Source organism: Phoca vitulina, unplaced genomic scaffold (assembly GCF_004348235.1).
Source record: "Phoca vitulina isolate PV1807 unplaced genomic scaffold, GSC_HSeal_1.0 scaffold10, whole genome shotgun sequence".
NCBI lineage: Eukaryota > Metazoa > Chordata > Mammalia > Carnivora > Phocidae > Phoca > Phoca vitulina.
This window is the reverse complement of record NW_022589713.1, coordinates 16,697,997-16,719,088: the sequence shown is the minus strand read 5'-3', so window position 1 is coordinate 16,719,088 and position 21,092 is coordinate 16,697,997.

Here is a 21,092-nt window from a genome sequence, read left to right as displayed (position 1 = left end):
AATCCTGATGCACTCTAAGGTTTGGAAACCACTGATGTAGAGAATGAGAGTGACTTTCACTGGCCCTGGGAGGAGAGGATTAATAGGATAAGAAAGTCCATTACTAGTGTAGAAGAGAGGGGGTCAAAGCAGAGCTCCCCATGAACCGTCCAGGGCCCTCCAGACTCTCTCTAGTCCACACTCCCTGAAGCAGTGATTTCAAGGAACTTTGGGCCTAGTCCCAACTTCATTCCTCCCCTGGGGCAGGAGCCACCTCCTGCTGGTCTGGCCCCTTTCATCCTAGAGACAGACACAGTCCAGGGGAGGCTGTAGTGAGGCTACCCATCCCTAGGGAGGCTGCCTTCCAGATTCCCATTGATGAGCAGCCTCCTGAAGGGCCATATTTTAGGGGAAATGATTAAACTGTAGCAGTGTCCCTACATCAGCAGGAGAACTGGTCCCCACACAGCATGTATGCTGTGGAGGCATCAGGGACAGACAGTGGAGTGGGGCCATCTAAGGGCTGGAAGGGAACACAGATACATGGCCTTGGAGAGCTCATGCCTGCTGTTCAGTTCCTAAGAATCCAGTTCCCTCTTGATTAGAGGCATATTCCTGGTCTTATCTGCCCCGGCCTTGCTGAGTTCTCCCCCAAATGCCCTAAAGGATACCTCCATTTCTCCAGCCCAGTTTATGAAAAGGTCTTCTGATTAAATGCCCAACCAATCCCCTGAGAACACAGTGACCATATCAAGAACCACCATCTCCAACACATTAGATTATGCTAAAAAGAACCAACAGAGTTTACCAGTTGTTTGTGAGAAGCATGGGAGAGAGCAGACCCACGAGGGGGAAGGGAAGTTTCTTCATGTTCGTGTCACTTCAGTCCAGAATAACTTTCTTTATAGCCAGGCCTCTCTCTGTGAATTCTCTGATGTGACATCTCTTTCCCAAGACCTTAAGACAATTTTGTTTCCCTGAAGTTAAGTCACTTATTACAAAGCCCCCCATGGGACAAAAGGACAAGGAATGGCATGATAGGACATAGGTGGAGAGCCTCAGACAGTTCTGGGAGCAGGATGGGCTCTGTTCCCATTGGCAAGCTTAGATCTGTGTCCAGTCAGAAGTCTCAGCAGCTCCAATATAGCCAGGACACGAGGCAGAGAGAGGGAGTAGGAGGGGCATTTACTGGGAAGACTGGGCACAGAGGAGACACCCAAGGTGTGTCACTGTGCAGGCCACACCAGCCATTCGCATTTGTCAGAAACGGGAGAACTGTGTCCCAACATCAGCTAGTCCCTCCCATTCTGAGCAGTGGAGAGGAGCTGCTACCTCTGGACCATGGAGGTGATACATCTCCAGAGTCCGGGACCCATTCCATGAGAACTGGCTGTTGAATGAAATGGAACCACAGTGCTCAAGCACCCACTGGGGACCCTGAGCAGGCCCCAGAAAACATGGCTGTGTGAGGCTAATGGCCCCTCAGCTCCTGCTGCCTCTGCTGTCACAGGCTCCCTCGTCAAGGCAAGAGTCACTCACCTACCCCAGCGCCGTGGGTGACTAGTACAGCACCTGGCCCACAGCACGGGCTTGGTAAGTAGTGAATTAAACAGAATACCAGAGATCACCTGACCTCAGCAAACGGACAGGATGTGAAAAATTAAGATGCTTCAGAAAAAAAAAAAAAAGACTCCACCATCATTTCTCTTAATATATAGGTCGGGATCCTTCATAAAATCAGAGCAAGGAGGAGTGGAAGTACATAGAGGGGCAGAAGAACAGGAATGGGGTTGTTGGATAGCGGCCCCTTCCTATCTATAACAGTAAAAGGTGCCCCTAAGCACGGAGCAGTTGGAGGGGCCTTGATAAGCCCACCTGCTCCGTCCTCTAGGTCCTGGGCAACGTCCTGAGAGGGGGTCCTAGTTAATGACCCTAGTCCTGTGATACTCTGCAGCCCCTTTTACCAGATTCGCTGCAGAGATCTGTCAAAGTGAAGCTCAATCCCCAACAGACATAGGAAAAGAGGACAACAGACGTGAGAAGAGCCAAAACGCAGACGGTGTATATTAATCCCAGGCGAAAGAAATGTGCCGGCTTTAACATTTGTTCGCTTTTATCTTGAAATGAAAATGCATCTCTGCTGCCCAGACCCTTTTCTGAGCATTTCAGAACAGAAATGGGACACACACACTCACTCATGGTAAGGGTTCTTTCCCCAGCAGAAAGAGCTATCGGAGAAAGGAGCCCACAGGTTGTGTCTATGTGCAGGAGCAGATAACCCACCACAGGTCCCAGCTAGAGTCCAGCCCTGTGAAAAAGGGAGGGGAAAGGCCAGGAAACAGCTGCCCTTAGGAAGGGTTCGTTAGGGCCTCTGTGACAAAGGGCTCCACTTGGGCCTGTGGGTCACAGAGAGGAACATGATGTGCACACCCCTGCAGACAAAAGTCTGTCCATCCTGGGCAATGTGGAACACACCCCCAGCTCCTCCCTCCGCTGCAAAGGAGCCGCCAATGTGTAGGACTCAGAAGAGGCCACGTACGTCTTCACTTGTACACTTCAAATGGTGGAAATAAGGCAAATGCTTTTCGGAGATTAGGAAGTTAGACTTGATACCCAGGGCTGATCACTCAAAAGGCAAAGAAAGAGAGATTGAGGGGAAAGCAGACTCAGAGTTAGAGAGGGAACAGGCGAGGCTGGGGAAGAGTGACAGAACAGGGACGCACTCACCCAGGAAGCCAGAGCATTGCTCTCAACTGAAAGCTCTATTCAAGTTTCAGCAAACTATGGGGAAGCCTGGCCCTGTGACCCAGGGGCAGTCAAATCCATGCCTCCAAACTCAGCCCTGTTTGAAGGTGATTTCATTCTTAACTGAACTAGTCATGATGGATCAATCCACCTGATTGCTTCCAGCCTGACCTTGGTGGCTTCCAAAAAAGTTGTTGGTGCCCTGAGCTGGACAGCTTGGAAGGAAATTGAAGAAAACCAGCTGGTGAATAAGAAAAGAAACTGCATGTAGAAGTTGGTTGTTTTCAAAGAAATCTGTAGGTATTAAGAGTCAGGTGTGTTATGTTATTGGCATGGGCATTATAAATGTCAGGGAGGTAAGATTCAGAATGACTTGGTGGGGCACTCGTTTGGAAAATTAGTTTATGTGTTAAAGATAAGTTATGAGGGACAAATAGGCTAAGGACAGCGATTTATGTGTGTCATATACATCTATATAGACATCTATATATATATATAGACATAAAATACAGAAATAAGTCAGATAAAAAGATGTCAATGATCCCAACACATTTTCAATTCCTTAGAAGTGCAGGTTTGGATGTTACACTTTTTCTTATTGTCCTCACTTACTTTTAGCTCTCAAAGCACTGGGAACAGTGCCTGGCACATAGTAGGAGTTTGGTAAGCACTGGGAAATGGAAGGTCCAGCTTGTCACTACATGGTAAACACTCAGTACTCACTATACATCAAATTAAATGAGCCATAGGGAAGCAGGTCAGCCACATCCCCCTCCTAGATCATCACAACCCAGCTAAGGAGAGGCCTTCCTGAACTGACAGATTCAGAGCAATGTCCAGCCAGCTGCAGGCACTGGGCCTGGCTCTTGCCAGGATGCTGTACATAGTGGGTATCACTTAGGATGCTACACATAGTGGGTTTGTATCACTTAGACAGGATTCTCTGCACATAGTGGGTCTGTATCACTTAGACTTTATCTGCATAACACCTAACAAGCTATTTCTACAGGGAATAGGGCTGGGGGCTCCCCTCCTATTGCATCTGACATTTCCTAAACACTTGGTGCAATGCTGTGGAGTTCTGCCAACTTCGGGCACAATTTGAGAACTAAATGTAACGATTCTGGGCTCAGCCAGTCTAAGAGGTTTAGTGATTTCTTCTCTCAGTCCTTCCCATCGTCCATATCTGGAGATGCCACCTCAAGGGGTAGGCCAGTGTGTGCCTGACGCATGTCAGACTTCTGAGTTCTTCCAGCTGCCTCAAACAAATAAATCCTTTTAGTCTAGAAAATGTGTTTATTTGCTAAATATACTATTGTGTATGATGTGAAACAATGCAAACTTTGGACTATCTTGTTAGGAGGACTGTATGCATTTATATAATTTAATTTCAGGAGAGCACGTTGTCATCTTGCTCAATGAATGAGGTTGCGCAATCAAAGATGATCAGAGAAAATGCCCCCTCCCCACACCTCTCAGCCCCACCCCTCATGGAGCCCCTGCCTATTTGAGCTGTCCTGTCCACTCCAGGCTGATGCAGAGTGAAGGGCGCTGAGAATCTCCATGTATATAAAGCTATAGGAAGAAAATAAGAACCACCACAGGAATCTGTTGGGCTTCTTCCCATAACTGTGATTTTACCCATGTTTGAGTCACAAACTTTAAATTTCTAACAATTAAGATTCTTGCAGTTTCCAAGTAATTTGTTAAATGCCTATTCGACACAGACAGATATTTATTTTCAGCCTTGACTTGTAAATGCCTACAAACTGATTCATGCTGGTGGTCGTTACGACACTTCCTGTGAATTGGTGAATAAATATGATTTTAGAATTTCACAGTAAAGATGACCTCTGAGAGTTTTTATCCTTCAGACTATTTGATGAGGTCAGGCGCTGAGAACTGCTTAGCTGGGTCAACATTCTCTGGAGTTCCGTCCTAAATCCTTGTGTGTGGAAGAGAAGGGTGTGGGACCCGAGAAATGGTGACATGGCGAGCTGGGCCCCCATGAGGCCTTCATCGGGGCACCCTGTTATATACCCAGAACACAACTCGGCAGCCTTGTTACTGGAGACCAGTACTAAGACAAGTCTCATGTACTTCCTGAGGGCCTACAAAGTGCTGGAGCCTTACATGTCTGGTCTTAATTCTTGAAGCAGGCAGTTCTCAGTAGTAACATGAAGGTGAGATTCAGAGGATCTATGGGCATTGCCAGAGGGCAGGTGGGACTGAGCACAGCTCTGGCTCTCTCCTAGCCCGTTCTTTCCTGCCCCTCCATGCTGACCTTTCCTCACACCCAGGTGCCACCCTGCAGCCCACCGAGGATGGGCTCCCCTCCCCACCCAGAGCTGGTCGAGATCCAGAGCACTTCCCTAGGTCCTGTGAGTTACAGTTACAACTGTCTTTCCCTCCTGTTTCATACTGACCAGACCCAGGGGTGAAGCCTTCCCTTTGGTCAGAGAGAAGGGGGAAAAGCTCAAGAACACTTTTCTTATAAGTGCTGGGGTCATAAGAGGTGCCACGTTGCACATGACACGGCAACCAGCGTGTACCACAAAAGGCACTGTCGTCTGTTCAACCCCCTCTGGCTACCCTCTGCCAGCCATGTGCCATCTGCCTGCCCCACCCGTCTCTGTCCTCCCCTGCTCTCCTCCCTCCTCACACTTCTCAGAAGTAAGAGACAGCCTCCTTTCTTTTTCTCTTTGAAGAGCAGCTTTGTCACCTTATCCTCATTCCCTGGTGTCCTGCCAAAATCCATGCCCTTCCTTCTGCCCCAAGCAGCTCACCATATACATATTCTCCCAAATACAGATCACTCACATCCTAAGAGGAGTTCTTCCGCCGGATGTTAAGACAGCATGTTTATCACGTCGAACCTTATCTTTGTATTACATCTCAGAGAGCCAGCAAGGAGCCTAGGTCCGTTTGTCCTTCCATCTTCACTTTGGTCACACACACACACACACCCCCCACCCCGCCCCAGCCCTTCCCCTCCCACCCCATCCTTGGGCTTCCCTGGAGCCCAGTGCAGCAGCTCACTACCACAGCCCCGACCTCCTCCCTCCCTTTTGCCCCAAGCAATCTGGCCCCTGTTCTTGCGTCTGATAGATTCTCCACCTTCTGTCTGTGCTACTCCCTCTCCTCTCTTTCAAAAGCATCTCCTCATCCCTCAGCACCACAGTGTCTGCTGCTGGCTTCCATCCTCAGACACTGTGCCTGCCAGGAGACCACACTGCTGAAGCTCCCTGGGAGGTGGCCTCCCAGGCTGACAGGCCACAGAGACTTCTAGGAACCTACCCTTTGTACACAAGGCCCTGGAGCTCTAGGGGCTCCTCATCCTCGCAGGTAAATAAACTCCATTCTCTAAACTTAAAGAGTCCTGGTTTATCAGGCCTGAGTACAGGGCTTCATACTGGGTTAACCTGATAGAGGGTCCAATGCAAAAACTTATACACACCAACAAAAACCAGCTTCTAAACTACCAAACTATGGATAAAAGTCTCAGGCAGAGGTTTCATCTCAATCATACCTGTATTCAAACTCTAGTGCAGAGCCCAGGATGGAAAGGGCTCAGAGACAATTAAGTAAACTGAACTGAATTAAACCTCAAGTCCAAGGTCCTCAATGACCTGGCTCAACCTATGTTTTCATCCTCGTATCTCCCAGTTGCCCAACATGAGTCCCATGTCTTGGTGTTCCCAAACACACGGTGAGTGTTCCCACCTCCATGCTGTTGTTCCTGTGGCTCCCACTCCCTGGAATGCCATCCCTCCTCCCGTATCTCAGACCATGGAAATCTTACCCCTCACAGGAGTTCCCACTCCCAAGCTCTGGTGTTATTTGTCAGTGATGCCATCCTTGATTTTCCCAGTGGAGTATGATCCTACCATCCTCTGCACCCCCAGAGCGGGTCCTGATGTACTGGGAAGTGCCCCGCATGGAGGGTGAAGGGAACAGGTCATGAGATGTGGTGTTCTAGGCCAAATTCAAATGCCTGCAGAGGTAAGGCAGGTAGTATAAGCATGACTACCTAGATGGGGCCTCCAGTGAAGAGAAAAATGCATGCCACCTCCAGAGCAGAAACCGCCTCTCTTCTCCAGCCAACTGTGTCAATGCAAGAATGGCTGCCAATTTTGCCAGATTTTCTGATTTTTTTTTTCAAGAGAGTTCTTAACAAGCCCTATTATATATAAATATGTAATCAATATGGCATATAGTAATATAGCGTATATTTTGTAATTATAATTATATACTGTATAATTATGTATTATGCATAACTAAATTTCAAAGTTATAATTATTACATACTATTAAGAATTATATATATATACACACACACATACATACTATTTATACACTGATAGCAATACTGGTACTACATATATATATATATATATATTTTTTTTTTTTAAAGATTTATTTATTTTACAGAGAGAGAGAACATGTGAGCATGAGCGGGAGGGGCAGGGGCAGAGGGAGAGAGAGAATCTCAAGCAGACTCCACACTGAGCACAGAGCCCAACACAGGGTTCGATATCACGACGCTGAGATCATGACCGAAGCCGAAACCAAGAATCAGACGCTCAACTGACTGCACCACCCAGGTGCCCTGTACTACATATATTTCTCAAACCAGTTTGACTATGGAACCCTTTACTTCATAAGGTATCTTCAGCTGAGATAAGGGCCTGAAGCTGAGGCCCAGAGTTCTTCCATTTGTTAGTGCCTCACTGGGAAACCATCCTGAACCAACAATTAATTTCATCCTATATACGACTTCTCTGCAGAGACTTCCATATGTGCCTATGGAGGTCACACCGGGATGCTCTGTGCACACAAGCCTCAGCCTTGGCTCCCAGGACCCATGAGCACTACCCTCTGACCGCACTCAGAGCCCTCAGCCAGTTCTCTTTTCCCTACACAACAGGAAGGTAGCCCCAGAAGCTCTCTATGAATTGACCTTGGAGAAGCTCTCTATGAATTGACCTTGACTTCCCTTCCTCAAGGCCACAATGTCAAACCATTACGCCCATTCCACCCTTCACTTTATCAGTCTTTACCCTTCTAATCACCAGAAACATTTACAGTCATTTAATAATTGCATAATCATGTCATGAGTGCCTACTGTTTTCTTGGGACTTATATAAACACCACACACATATGTACACACGCACATACACGTAGCTGCAAATACCCCTATGCACACGTATACATATCTATGGCCTTCTATTTTCATGATACCTTCGTAAAACCACTTACTAGTCATGGCACCATTGCTGTGGCAATCTCCCTGAGCTTTCCTTTCCTTGTTTATAAAATGGTAATAATGGTACCTCTCTTAAAAGACGCTTGCAATAATTAAGTCAGGTCATTTCTGTGAAGTATCTGCTACAATGTCCAGCCCTTTAGGCATTCACTAAATAATTACTATCGCAGCTATGACCACTACTTTTCCAACATCCCCTAGCAATAGATAATGGCTATTATCACACCCTCATTCGTTCAGTCCTTCCTCAGGCACTTACTCCTTAATTCATTCAACGGTTCTTAGATCTAGCCTGGACAACGTTCCCCATGGGTGAACTCTGAAACTCTTCCTGTGATTCAAACTCCTGAAACATAGTGTCTCAGCCAGGATCCCACCTGATGGAGAATCATTGAGTATGTACAAATGCGCTCAGATTTTGTCAATCAAATTTGTGCTACTCCCCCTGTTCAAAATCCACCAAGAGAGTTCCATGACCTCAAAGTAAAGTGATGCCTATGTCATGGCTCATGATACTGGTAATGAGCTGGCCACAACCTAAATATAACAGTTCTCCCTGTGTAGAATTCTGCATTCCAGAGCCCATCAACATGGTCATCACACTTCACTAAGCATGGAGTAAGGCTGCAGGAAGTGAGAAGTGATCCCAAAGAGAAGGCTACTTTCTGAAAAATGCAGCCACTTATCTGCAATGCTGATACGGACAGCCAAAAGTCTTCTCGGACATGTTTAAAAAAGTGAAAAACGACATTGTGTACTTTCCTTCTGTTAATAAATGATAAAGTAACTTTTCACTTTATAAAAATATGTCAAGTCTGTCACTTGGTAGGAGAGCACTTTGATTAAAAAGGCCCTCTGGTGCAATCTATCTCTCAACAATAGCCAGAAGGTTATCATAAAAGCCTAGTTCTAATAGGTTTTGACCAAAACACAACTTGAAGCATGCTTCTTTCCAACATAAGGTGCCTCTGACTTAGGCTGTGTTTGACAGAGGGGCAGTGGGACAGCCTACTCACTGCCAGGAAACTCTTGACAAGGCTTTTCAGAGATGGGCAACCTATGTGTATGGCCAGCATGCCTGCACGAGTTTTCTTGCTACATTTTTCAACTTGTTCATTTAAGAAAAGACAAAATATGATGTCTAGGCTCAAGGATAAAGGTGGTATCAGTGAGGTGCATTGGAGAATATCCACTTCCAGCTGAGAAAATTACTTTAAAGTAACAGTTTCAGAACTGTGTGCTGGGAGCTTAGGAAGATGGCAGATTAGGAGGACCCCGAGCTCACCCCGGCCCACATTTACAACTAGATATCACTCACATCCATGTAAATAAACCAGAGAGTGACCCGAAGACTGGCAGAACAAACTCCACAACTAAATGTAGAGAAGAGCTGCATCTGAGAGGTTACAAAGGGCAAATGCAATCAAGAGCTGCCCACAGGAGGGAGGGAGCTGTGGGCACAGGAAGAGCCCACACGAAGAAGACAAATCCCCATAACATCTTGCTTTGAAAACCAGAGGGGCTGAATTCCCTGACTTTGTATAACAGCAGAACTTGGAGCCTATACCTTAAAAGTCAGCTGACTCAGCACTCAGCAGGATAGCTGGTCCCGACCCTTAAAGAGACAATAGCCCAAGGAGAGGCAACATAGAAGCAAGTATTTGCATGACACCTGGGGCAAATGGAAGGAAGATCTGTTTTTTCCAATTTTAGAGCATGTTGTGGGAACAAAGGAGCTAGCAGGCACCATTTTCCTCCCCGACCCCCAGCACAAACACAGGGCCACCTTTGGGAGGCAGCACTGCACAGACACTTGCTATCTAACCTGCTAGCAATGTGCCCTACCCATGTATTCTCCTGAGGACTCACCCACTCCAAGCCTTCTGGCCTCGGCAGTGAGTTCACTGAAAATTTTGCTAACACTGAGCATGCACCCTGCCCAGGCACTGCACACAGGCACCACTGCAAGCCACGCCTCCTACCGTTGCCACTGCCCACTGCACCCCCAGCTACTGCCACCCCCGCCTCTTGCTGTGCCCCTGGCAGCCACTGTGCTTCAAGGACCCAGCCCTGGACTAGCATCTCAGTGCAAATTCTGTTACCACCATCCCACTCCCAAGCTCTCCTGTAGTCACGCCCCTTCAGAGCCAGCTTGCATGGGTCTCATTAACAGCAGAGAGAGCAAGCACAGCCCCCAACAGGCAGACAGTCAATGCAGACATCTAGACTTAAAAGAAAAGTGACTCAGACACAACAGCAGGATACAAGCAACACTCACAGGAGACTCCCCTGAAGCACCAGGTTCTGGTGAACAGGGGACATCACACTGGAGGGCACAGGACCTCTTCTTTGTAAAGCCAGTACTTTCAAAAGCAGATGACATAACTGACTTTTCCAATACACAGAAACAGACTCAGAGAGGCAGACAAAATGAGGAGACAGAGGAATATGTCCCAAATGAAAGAACAAGACAAAATTACAGCAGGAGATCTAAGCAAAACAGAAATAATAGGCCTTATGGAGAATTTAAAATAATGATCATAAAGACATTCACTGGACTTCAGAAAAGGGTGGAGGACATTAGTGAGACCCTTGACAAAGAGAAAAAATAACATATCAAAGATGAAGAACTCCATAAATGAAAGTAAAAATACAACAGATGGAATAGTAGGCTGCAGGAAGCAGAGGAATGCATCAGTGACCTGGAGGACAGAATAATGAAAAGTATTCAAGCTGAACAGGTAAGAGACAAACAAATACCGCAAAGTCAGAATAGACTTAAGAGAACTCAGTGACACCAACAACAACATAATAACATTCACATTATAAGGATCCCTGAAGGAAAAGAGAGAGAAAATGAGGCAGAAAATGTATTTCAAGAAATAATAGCTGAAACTTCCCAAATGTGGGGAGGGAAAGAAGAGATCCAGATTCAGGAAACAGGGAGATCCCCCAAAAAATTCAATCCAAGGAGGTATACACCAAGACACATAATAATTACAATGGCAAAAACAGTGATAAAGAGAATTTTAAAGGTTGCAAGAAAAGACAGTTACATAAAAAGGAAACCCCATAAGGTGATCAGCTGATTTTTCAGCAGAAACTTTGCAGGCCAAGAGGTAGTGGTGCCATGTATTCAAAGTGCTGACAGGGAAAAATCTGCAGCCAAGAATACTCTATCCAGCAAGGCTATCATTCAGAATAGAAGGAGAGATAAAGAGTTTCACAGACAAACAAAAGTTAAAATAATTCAAGACAACTAAACAGCCCTACAAGAAACATTAAGGGGGACTCTGTGAGTGGAAAATAGAAAACATAAGAAAAAATAGGACGTAAAAAGGCAAAAAAAATTAAGTATACCCATAAAACTCAGTCAAGAGAAGCACAGAATAAAAGGATGCAAAATGGGGCACCTGAGTGGCTCAGTTAGTTAAGTGTCTGCCTTTGGCTCAGGTCATGATCCTAGGATCCTGGGATCAAGCCCAGCAGCATGTTGTGTTGTCCGGCTCCCTGCTCAGTGGGGAGTCTGCTTCTCCCTCTACCTCTGCCCTCCCCCTGCCCGTCCTTTCTCTCTCACTCTCCCTCTCTCAAATAAATAAAACTTCCATCCTAAAACATCATCTTTTTTATAAAGCGTATAAAATATGATCCCAAATATTTGAAACATGGAGGGGAAAGAAGGATTAGTTTAGAATTAAGTGACCATCAGCTTAATATACATGTCCATATGCAGGTGTTATATACAAACCTAATGGTAACCACAAATAAAAAAAGAGTAATAGCTATGCAAAAAATAAAGAGAAAGGAATCCAAGTATATCCCTAAGTAAGCCCAGCAAACCATGAAAGAAAGAGAAGAAAGGATCAGAGAAAAACTGCAAAAACCACCACCAAACAAGTAACAAAATGGCAATAAATACATACCTATTAATAATTAATCTGAATATAAGTGGACTAAATGACCCAATTGAAAGACATGGGGAGACAGAGTGGATAAAAAAATAAGACCCATCTATGTGCTGCCTACAAGAGACCTAAAGACACCTGCAGATTGAAAGTGAGGGGATAGAGAAATATTTATCACATAAATGGATGTCAAAATTAGCAACACTCATATTGAACAAAATAGACTTAAAGACAAAGATGGACACTATATAATAATAACGGGGACAATCAAACGAGAAGATATAACAATTACAAACCTTTATGCACCCAATATGGGAGCACCCATATATATACAACGGTTCATAAGAAACATAAAGGAACTAATTGAGTGTAATACAATAATAATAGGGGACTTTAACACCTACTTACATTGATGAACAAATCATCCAAACAGAAAAATCAACAAGGAAACAGTGGCTTTGAATGACACACTGGAACACATGGATCTAACAGATATATTCAGAACATTCCATCCTAAAACATTAAAATACACATTCTTTTCAAGTGTGCATGGAACATTCTCCAGAATAGATCACATATTAGGCCATAAAACAAGCCTCAGAAATTCAAAAAGATCGAAGTAATATCATGCATCTTTTCTGACCACAACTTTATGAGCAAGAAATCAACCACAAGAAAAAATCTGGAAATGCCACAAATACATGGAGGTTAAATACCATGCTACTAAACAATCAATGGGTCAACCAAGAAATCAAAAAGGAGGGGCACCTGGGTGGTTCAGTCCGTTAAGCATCTGCCTTCAGCTCAGGTCATGATCCCAGGGTCCTGGGATCAAGCCCTGTATTGGGCTCCCTGCTGCTCAGCAGAGAGGCTGCTTCTCCCTCTGCCTGCTGCTCCTACTTGTGCTCTCTGTCAAATAAATAAATAAAATCTTTAAAAAAAAAAAAAAAGAAAGAAATCAAAAAAGGAATAAAAATTACATGGAAACAAATGAAAAATGAAAACACAATGGTCCAAAACCTTTGGGATGCAGCAAAAAGTGGTTCTAAGAGGGAAGTTTACAGCAATACAGGCCTACTTCAAGAAGCAAGAAAAATCTCTAACAACCTTAAACCTAAAGGAGCTAGAAAAAGAATAACAAACAAAACCCAAAACTAGCAGAAGGATGTAAATAATGATTAGAGCAGAAATAAATGATAAACAAACAAAAAAAGAATAGAACAGATCAATGAAACCAGGAGCTGGTTTTTTTTAAAAGATCAACAAAATTGATAAGCCTCTAGCCAGATTCATTGAAAGCAAACAAGAGAAAGAAAAACAAAATCACAAATGAGAGAGGAGAAGTAACAACCAACACCACAGAACTACAAACAATTACAAGAGAATATTATGAAAATTATATGCCAACAAATTAGACAACTTAGAAGAAATGAATAAATTCCTAGAAACATAGAACATCCCAAAACTGAAGCAGGAAGAAATAGAAAATTTCAACATGCCAATTACAAGCAATGAAACTGAATCAGTAATCAAAAACTCCCAACAAACAAATGTCCAGGACCAGATGCCTTCACAGGTGAATTCTATCAAACACTTAAAGAATAGTTAATACCTATTCTTCTCAAGCTATTCCAAAAAATAGAATAGGAAGGAAAAATTCCAAATTCATTCTTTGAGGACACCATAACCCTGATACCAAAACCAGGGAAAGATATCACAAAAAGGGAACTACAGGCCAATATCTCTGAATACATATGCAAAAATCCTCAACAAAATACTAGCAAACCGAATCCAACAATACATTAAAGAAATCATTTACTACAATCAAGTGGCATTTCAGGATGCAAGGTCATTCAGTATTCACAAATCAATCAATGGGATACATCACATAAACAAGAAGGATAAAAACCACACAATCATTTCAATAGATGCAGAAAAAGCACTTGACAAAGTACAACATCCATTCATGATAAAAACCCTCAACAAAGTACATTCATAGGGAACATATCTCAACATAATACAGAAAACCCACAGGTAATGTCATACTCAATGAGGAAAAACTGAGAGCTTTTTCCTTAAGATCAGGAACAAGACAAGAATATCCACTCTCACCACTTTTGTTCAACATAATACTGGAAGTTCTAGCCACAGCAATTAGACAACAACAACAAAAAAGGCATCTAAATTGGTAAGGAAGAAGTAAAACTCAAACTATTTGCAGATGACATGATACTATATCTAGAAAACCCTACAGAGTCCACAAAGAAACTACCAGAAGTGATAAATGAATTCACCAAAGTCACAGGATGCAAAATGAACGTATAGAAATCCATTTCATTTCTATATACTAGTAACAAAGCAGCAGAAAAAGAAATTAACAATCCCATTTATAATTGCACCAAAACTAATGAGATACCTATGAATAACCTAACCATAGAGGTGAAAGACCTGTACTCTGAAAAATATAAAACACTGATGACAAAAATGAAGATGACACAAAGGGAAAGACATTCCATGCTCATGGACAGGAAATACAAATATTATTAAAATGTCTATACTACCCAAACCAATCTACACATTTATTGCAATCTCCATCACAATACCAATAGCATTTTTCATAGAACTAAAACAAACAATCCTAAACTTTATATGGAACCACAACAGACCCCAAACAGCCAAAGCAATTTTGAAAAAGAAAAGCACAGCTGGAGGTATCATAGTCCCAGGCTTCAAGTTATACTACAAAGCTGTAGTAATCAAAACAGTATAGTAGTCGCACAAAAACAGACACATCGATCAACAGAACAGAACAGAAAGCCCAGAAATAAACCCACAATTACATGGTCAATTAATCTTCGACAAAGGAGGCAAGAATATCCAACGGAAAAAGACAGTCTCTTCAACAAATGGTGTTGGGAAAACTAGACAGCTACATACAGAAGAATGAAACTGGACTACTTTCTTAAACCATACACAAAAATAAACAACATGGATTAAAAGCCTAAATGTGAGACCAGAAACCATAAAAATCCTAGAAAAGAGTATAGGCAGATATGTCTCAGACACTGGCCATAGCAACATTTTTCTAGATAGGTCTCCTGAGGCGAGGGAAACAAAAGCAAAAATAAACTATTGGGACTATATCAAAATAAAAAGCTTCTGCACAGGGAAGGAAACAATCAGTAAAGCTAAAAGGCAACATACTGAATGGGAGAAGATATTGGCAAATGACATAGCTGAAAACGGTTAGCATCCAAAATATACAAAGAACTTAGACAATTCAACACCCTAAAAAAACAAATAATCCAATTTAAAAATGGGCAGAAGACATGAACAGACATTTCTCCAAAGAAGTCATACAAATGGCCAACAGACACATGAAAAAACCCTCAACATCACTAGGCATCGGGGAAATGCAAATCAAAACCACAATGAGATACCACTTCACACCCATCAGAATGGCTAAAATTAACACAAGAAACAACAAGTGTTGGCAAGGATGTTGCACTATTTGTGGGAAGGCAAACTGATGTGGCCACTGTGGAAAACAGTAGGGAGGTTCCTCAAAAAATTAAAAATAAAACTACCCTATGATCCAGTAGTCACACTACTGGGTATTTACCCCCGTCAAAAAAATACTAATTCAAAGGGATATATCTACCCCTATGTTTATAGCAGCATTATTTACAATAGCAAAAATACGGAAGCAGCCCAAGTGTCCATCGACAGATAAATGAATAAAGATGTTGTGTATATACACACACATATAGAGAGAGAATATATATTCTGCCATGTGTATACACACACACACACACACACACACACACACACACACACACACTGGAATATTACTCAGCCATAAAAAAAGAACGACATCTTGCCATTTGCAACAACATGGATGGAGCTAGAGAGGATAACGCGAAGTGATATAAGTTAGAGAAAGACAAATGCCATATGATTTCACTCTTATGTGGCATTAAGAAAACAAATGAACAAAGAGAAAAAAAGAGAGACAAACCAAGAAACAGACTCAATTATAGAAAACAAACTGATTGCTACCAGAGGTGGGGGGATGAGTGAAATAGGTGATAGGGATTAAGGAGTGCACTTGTGATGAGCACCAGGTGATGTGTGGAACTGATGAGTCACTATATTGTACACCTGAAACTAATATAACATTGTAGGTTAACTATACTGGAATTAAAATTTGTTTAAAAAGGACTGTGCGCTGACTGGGGTGAAATCCCTGAATTTTCCTGGGGATAGGTACACATGCTCACCTTGCACTATCAATCCATCTTGAAGGCCACTTGGGTTTCTGCAATAGGACCCCAGGAGGATTTGATCTGTACACAGGGAAAATTTTAACCCAAGACAGATAGGTTTGAATATATTCTTCCCCTGACATAAACTTCCCCTAGGGAACGCTAAAGCTGACTAGCCTGAGGGTGTTCCTCTCCCACAATGGAGGGGCAGTGTGAAGAAACAGCCTGAGAATGTGTTCACTGAGGATGATGACATAGTTTATGTGCACATTTTATGGTATCAAGGCTGTACATTTCCTGGGATAAAAAATATTTCCCTCAAAGTCTTCTGTTTTAAACAAAATCATGCACCTTAAAACATCCCCCAAATCATAAAACTCAGGGCTTCCAGACTCCTGTTTTGACTACTACCCTAGAGAGAGAAGGAAAGAGGGGAAACAAGGGAGGAGGTAAAGGAAAGAAAACCAGCCCTTCTACCTTCTTTGGTTCTTTTACAGATTCAACTGACTATAAGATGGTAGCTCTCACCCAGAAATGGTAGAAAATATTGTAAATTTTTGCCAATTTAGATGTAAAAAGATTAATTGTAGCTACAAAGAAAGCATTGAGAGATGGAAAGACAAAAACAAAATCAGCTACTCCCAAGAAACCCTCAGTTAAGAAGTAACTAGATGGAGGGGCACCTGGGTGGTGCAGTCAGTTAAGCATCCACCCTCTTGGTCTCAGATCAGGGTCATGAGATCAAGCCCTGTGTTGGGCTCCGTGTTCAGCAGGGAGTCTGCTTGAGATTCTGTCTCTCCCCCCTCCCCCCTTGCATGCATGCACTCTTTCTAAAATAAATAAATGTGTGCTCTAAAATGAATCTTTTTTTAAAAAAGTTAACTAGATGGACTGTTATATTTTATACTGTTATATAAAAGTGATAAGTTCTTCAAAAATACTTCATTATAAACAGCAGTTTCTGTGTGTGCATGTGTGTGTGTGTGTGAGTGAGAGATAGAGAGTGAGAGAGAGAGAGAGAAAGAGAGAGAGAGAAAGAGAAGAGAAAGGGAAGGTTAGTTAACACTTGAAATATTCTGAACAGGAATCCTTGCTCCAGAGCGGGTTGCTTAAACTCTTTAGATTTCATTATTAAAATCTATATGGGAAGTTTGTTTACCAGCCAAAAAGAGATCAGAAATATCTTTTTGGAACCCAATAGAAAAATGGACAAAGAATATGAACAGACAATTCATAGAAGAGGAAACCCAAGAGACTAAAAGGCATATAAAGACACTCTCAAACCCATTAGCAATGATAAAAATGCAAATTAAACAAAATCAGACTCATAGACCCATCAGATTGGCAAAAATTAGAGAGCTGGCTCACACCAACAGTTGGTGGAGCCCAGAAACAGCATGCACCACTGGTGGGAACACAGGCAGGGACAGTGCTCTGGAGAGCAAGCCAGCACCATTGCCCATGCCCCAGGAATTCCCTGCCCATGACCCTCAGAGAGGCTCTCTCAGATCCACATGGGAAATGGGGGTGTTGGGTGCAACATCCTTTATGGCACCAGGGAGCTGAGGCTGTCTGAAGACACGAATGAGGAAGCGAGGCAGGATGTGAAGCAGGGTGGGAAATGGCACACTGGACTCAGGTGTCAAGCGGCAGATGGCATGTGTGCTCCCCAGACTCTGTTTCCCTCCTCTCTCAGCACAAAGGCACTCATTCCTCCAGCTCCTGGAGGTGCTGACCACTGATGCTCTTATCTGAGTCCCTCTTGGAAAACTGTTCTGAGCCAAAGCAGTCCCTCACCCCAGTCCACCAGCTCAGCACTTCCAAGGTAGCCCACATCCAATAACAGGTTGATGGCTCGAGGCCAGGCCCTTTGCCTTAAGTCAATACAACTCTGCTGGACTAGCCCAGCTCCAGAGCTCCCCACAAGACTGCCGAGATCTGCACCACAGATTAGGTCCTCCCTCTGCCCAGTCCCGCCCCTCTCTCTCCTCCCCTCCCTCCAAGGGGTTGACCCTGGAACACAGAACATTCCCAGTAAACTTTCTTCATGCTAATCTCTACCTCAGAGTCTGTGCCCTGGGAAACCCAACCTAAGACACATAGCAACATAAGGCAATCCTATAAAAATAGTGAAAAGGAAGAGAAAATATTGAGTAATAGAATGAGATCTCTAACCCATTAGAATAAATAGAACAGATGCACACAAAAGTATACATGCTTTCAAGAATACACACAGATAACACACATTTACACATTAGAAGGCTTGCCTGTGTGAGGAAGGAACAGGAGTGGGAGTGGGGCCTTGAACAGAGACCAATGAAGACAGCAGGACATGAGCTGTCAAGTTCACTAAGTCAATCTTTTTGTGCCTGCAGTTCACATTAATACTAAGAATAGTCAATGGAAAAAACAGTCTCTTCAGTAAATGGTGCTGGGAAAATTGGACAGCCACATGCAGAAGAATGAAACTCGACCATTCTCTTACACCATACACAAAGATAAACTCAAAATGGATGAAAGACCTCAATGTGAGACAGGAATCCATCAAAATCCTACAGGAGAACATAGGCATTAACCTCTTCGACATCGGCCACAGCAACTTCTTTCAAGACACATCTCCAAAGGCAAGGGAAACAAAAGCAAAAATGAACTTTTGGGACTTCATCAACATAAAAAGCTTCTGCACAGCAAAGGAAACAGTCAACAAAACTAAAAGGCAACCCACGGAATGGGAGAAGATATTTGCAAATCATATTACAGATAAAGCGCTGGTATCCAAGATCTATAAAGAACTTCTCAAACTCAACACCCAAAAAGCAAATAATCAAGTCAAAAAATGGGCAGAAGACATGAACAGATACTTCTCCAAAGAAGACATACAAATGGCCAACAGACACATGAAAAAATCTTCAACATCATTAGCCACCAGGGTAATACAAATCAAAACCACAATGAGATACCACCTTACACCAGTTAGAATGGCAAAAATTAACAAAACAGAAGCAACAAATGTTGGCAAGGATGGGGGGAAAAGGGAACCCTCTGACACTGTTGGTGGGAATGCAAGCTGGTACAGCCACTCTGGAAAACAGTATGGAGGTTCCTCAAAATGTTAAAAATAGAGCTACCCTATGACTCAGCAATTGCACTACTAGATATTTACCCCAAAGATACAGATGTAGTGAAAAGAAGGGGCACCTGCACCCCAATGTTCATAGCAGCAATGTTCACAATAGCCAAACTGTGGAAGGAGCCGAGATGCCCTTCAACAGATGAATGGATAAAGATGTGGTCCATATATACAATGGAATATTACTCAGCCATCAGAAAGGATGAATACCCACCATTTGCATCGACGTGGATGGAACTGGAGAGGATTATGCTAAGTGAAATAAGTCAAGCAGAGAAAGGTAATTATCATATGGTTTCACTCATATATGGAACATAAGGAATAGCATGGAGCACCATAGGGGAAGGGAAGGAAAACTGAAGGGAGAAATCAGAGGGGAAGACTATGGACTTCAGAAAACAAACTAAGGGTTTCAGAGGGGAGGGGGTGGGGGGATGGGGTTGCCAAGTGATGGGTATTAAGGAGGGGACTGTGTGTTATATGCAACTAATGAATCATTGAACACTACATCAAAAACTAATGATGTTCAGTGGCTTACTGAACATAATAAAAAAAATACTACTACTAGTAACAGTAAACTAATGTGACTTGATGAAATGAGGGGAGGTTCAGGATATGTGGCTGCCTACAGAGACGGTTTGGGTCTCCATGGCCCCTGTGTTAACAACAGGTAAGCAAGCAAGCACAGCAGCCTTCTTCCTTCAGAACAGCACTGAGGTCTAGAGCCTCGCTGGCTCTATGAGCCCCCAGTTTCCAGAGCACTCCATCCAGTCACTCAAATCTATGGCTGGCTGGTTCTGCCATGAGAGTATCTTGAGTACCTCTGGGTCTGCCCTGGGGTGAACCTGCCCTTCAAGGCACTCACAGCAGTTGCTAAGGATAGAGAGGGGGGACTTCCTTATGTACAAGCATAGCTTATGTGACCGTTATCTAACTTCTTATGCATTCACTAGAATGGAGTTTAGAAATTGTTTTTGTTGTGATATTTCTACAACAAAATGGTGGAGGAGTGAAATATAGCCCCACAAAACTGTAACTGCCAGACCAGTGTTTGCCAGAAGATCCTCGTAATTACTGAACAGCCTAATCAGCTGTGAGGCAAAGACCCACTACCTGTTTCCCAAACCCCTTCCTCTTCCTGGCAAGCAGTTGTCAGCACCCCCTCCTCTCCACAGGGCCACAGTTAGTGTGGTCCTGTGATGAAGTGCTGGCCAATGGCATGCACACAGAAGTGACGTCAGCCCCTCCAAGCATGGCCCTTATAAACCTGCTGTGAGCAGTCCTCTGGGCTCTTCCCCTTCTGCCATCAGACCACCAGACGCAAGTCATGCATCCTCGGAAGCCGAAGTGGACAGTGGCAGGACCAGGAGATGGGGCACTGAAGAGACAGCCGCCTGCTGCCCCAGAACACTTGTTTTGGATTTTAGCCGAGCAAATTCAAAGGAATTAAAACATAGAACAAAGCCAGCAAAGTTAACATTTCATTATCTATTAATCATTCCATACACGTGGGTTTGTGTGTTAAGGCTTCTAGCATTTCCTTAATTAGGTCTGTTTACATATTCCTTCTCACCCCACGAATTAACCAAAAGAGTCCTCATTTTATTTTAAAAATAACCAAAGGTCCTTTTACTTAAAAAGAGAAAAAGGATAAATACCCAGGTGTCAAATAGAGAAAGCTGTAAGAACGGAGCTGACAAGGGCTCTAAGATAGCTCTCTTTACGGGAGGGAAATCATAACAGTGGCCAATTATAAATAAAATGAAAAAGGTTACTCATGCACTGGTCAAATAAATATATACA